Here is a 3,489-nt window from a genome sequence, read left to right on the forward strand (position 1 = left end):
AACAAAAAACTATACATCGTACAACGCTCCACAATATGKGAAAGTGTAGGTATTGTGCTTCACTGGGTGGAATTATATGGTTCTACAGTGGATGGTTAGCGGTGTTTTGATGCGTTTGTAACCAAATGGGAAGTGGACATTTATCACATCTGGGAAAAATCCACATGAATGGCCCTCCAACTGGTAATTACTAGTTAAGTCAGCCATGAATCCCCTAGTGACAGGGGAAATGGAAGATTGTTGTGTGCAACAGGAAGATTCACACTTTTTTGATAAATTGATAAAACATTTCTAGTCTGTCTGTTTATGGGTAACAAGGTTGACGTGTTATGCTTGACCCGCTCAGTTTTTCACCACAAACCCCAGAAATTGGCCAAAAAGARTAGAACAGGCTCAGAGTTAATTTCACGTGACATGGTTGACCTTAACATGAGGGACAGACATGAATCACTAATCACAAGAAATAAATAATCATCTTCAGAAATAACTTTGTCAAACAACAAGATAACTAGGGCTTTACAATGTAAAGGTAAATGCTGAATTTTGGCACTTTAGCAAGTCTTTGTTTAGCAACTCTTTGTGGTCTATATATTTTTAAACTAAGGTCGATGTGTCCGCGKAAATATAATTAGCATGATACAAAATGCTCATTAGATGCGTCTCAATCCAATGCATCCGCCGATGTCGCACTTCCGCATCTGYGGTGAAAGGTGGCAGAGCTCGAGCAGTGTTTGTCAGACCATGAGACATCCCGAAAATCGGTRTTCTTCCAAAATCATCTCTAGAGTCCGAACGGTTATGACCCCTCAATGGAAACATGAGACTCACGAACACGACGGTGTTCTCCATTTTGCACTACGACCCCCACGACTTGGGACTCATCTGAAGTCGGTACAGCCAATAGTGCCAAAAATAAATGGTTAAATATAAGTTAAATATATATTTTTTAATATATTTTTTTATACTTATGCTGTATCTCTCAGATATAGAACAGACACTTCAGAACAAAGTTCCTTTAGATTTTTKGGGGGGACTATCTGTATTCAGACCACTTGACTTTTTCCAACTTTTGTTACATTACAGCTTTTTTCTAAAATTGATTAAATCGKTTTTTTACCTCATCAATCTACACACAATACCCCAAAATGACAACGGAAAAACTAGTTTTTAGAATTATTTGCGAATGTATAAAACATTCAAAACTGAAATATCACATTTACATAAGTATTCAGACCCTTTACTCAGTGCTTTGTTGAAGCACATTTGGAAGCAATTACAGCCTTGAGTCATCTTGGGTATGAGGCTACATGCTTGGCACACATATTTCGGGAGTTTCTCTTCTCTGAAGATCCTCTCAAGCTCTGTCAGGTTGGATGGGGAGCGTTGCTGCACAGCTAATTTCAGGTCTCTCCAGAGATGTTCGATCGGGTTCAAGTCCGGGCTCTGGCTGGGCCACTCAAGGACATTCAGAGACTCGTCCCGAAGCCACTCCTGCGTTCTCTTGGCTGTGTGCTTAGGGTCGTTGTCCTGTTGGAAGGTGCTCTGGAGTAGGTTTTCATCGAGGATCTCTCTGTACTTTGCTCCRTTCATCTTTCCCTTGATCCTGACTAGTCTCCCAGTCCCTGCTTCTGAAAAACATCCCCACAGCATAATGATGCCACCACCTTGCTTCACCATAGGGATGGTGCCAGGTTTCCTCCAAACGTGACGCTTGGCATTCAGGCCAAAGAGTTCAATCTTGGTTTCATCAGACCAGAGAATCTTGTTTCTCATGGTCTGAGAGTCCTTTAGGTGCCATTTGGCAAACTCCAAGCAGGCTGTCATGTGCCTTTTACCGAGGAGTGGCTTCTGTCTGGCCACTCTACCATAAAGGCCCGATTGGTGGAGTGCTGCAGAGATGGYKGTCCTTCTGGAAGKTTCTCCCAAATCAAATCAAATTTTATTTGTCACATACACATGGTTAGCAGATGTTAATGCGAGTGTAGCGAAATGCTTGTGCTTCTAGTTCYACAATGCAGTAATAACCAACGAGTAATGWAACCTAACAATTTCACAACAACTACCTTATACACACAAGTGTAAAGGAATGAAGAATATGTACATAMAAATATATGAAYGAGTGGTGGTACAGAACGGCATAGGCWAGATGCAGTAGATGGTATCGGGTAGAGTATATACATATGAGATGAGTAATKTAGGGTATKTAAACATATAAAAGTGGCATTGTTTAAAGTGGCAAGTGATACATGTATTACATCAAGATGGCAAGATGCAGTAGATGGTATAGAGTACAGTATATACATATGCGATGAGTAATGTAGGGTATGTAAACATTATATAAAGTGGCATTGTTTAAAGTGGCTAGTGATACATTTTTCATCAATTTTTACATTATTAAAGTGGCTGGAGTTGAGTCCGTATGTTGGCAGCATAGAGATTTGAGTCAGTATGTTGGCAGCAGCCACTCAATCTTAGTGATGGCAGTTTAACTTCTACTTAGTACTCATCCCGGATCCGGGAGCACCCTCATCAGTAAAAAAGCTGACTAGCATAGCCTAACATAGCGCCACAAGTAAATACTAGCATTTAAATATCATGAAATCACAAGTCCAAGACACCAGATGAAAGATACACATCTTGTGAATCCAGCCATCATTTCTGATTTTTAAAATGTTTTACAGGGAAGACACAATATGTATTTCTATTAGCTAACCACGATAGCAAAAGACTCAACTTTTTTTTCTCCACCATTTTTTTACTGCATAGGTAGCTATCACAAATTCGACCAAATAAAGATATAAATAGTCACTAACCAAGAAACAACTTCATCAGATGACAGTCTGATAACATATTTATTGTATAGCATATGTTTTGTTCGAAAAATGTGCATATTTCAGGTATAAATCATAGTTTTACATTGCAGCCACCATCACAAAATCTCACCAGCAGCTAGAATAACTAAGAGACCAACGTGAATTACCTAAATACTCATCATAAACATTTATGAAAAAATACACAGTCTACAGCAAATGAAAGACAAACATCTTGTGAATCCAGCCAATATTTCAGATTTTTAAGTGTTTTACAGCGAAAACACAATATAGCATTATATTAGCTTACTCAATAGCCAACACACAGCAGCATTGATGTCATGCACGTTAGCGGACTAGCGAATAAAACCAGCAAAAGATATAAATTTTTCACTAACCTTCTCAAAACCTCATCAGATGACAGTCCTATAACATCATAAATTAACAATACTATATGTTTTGTTCGAAAAATGTGCATATTTAGCGGCACAAATCGTGGTTATACAATGACAATAGTAGCCAAGCTTGCAAACAAAATGTCGGAGAAATCTTGGGAGAGGCACCTAATCTAATCAGATAACTAATCATAAACTTGACAAAAAAAATACAGGTTGGACCAGCAAATGAAAGATACATTAGTTCTTAAATGCAACCGCTGTGTTAGATTTTTAAAAATTTT

The sequence above is a fragment of the Salvelinus sp. IW2-2015 genome, unplaced genomic scaffold (assembly GCF_002910315.2).
Source record: "Salvelinus sp. IW2-2015 unplaced genomic scaffold, ASM291031v2 Un_scaffold83, whole genome shotgun sequence".
In the NCBI taxonomy this organism is placed as follows: Eukaryota; Metazoa; Chordata; class Actinopteri; order Salmoniformes; family Salmonidae; genus Salvelinus; species Salvelinus sp. IW2-2015.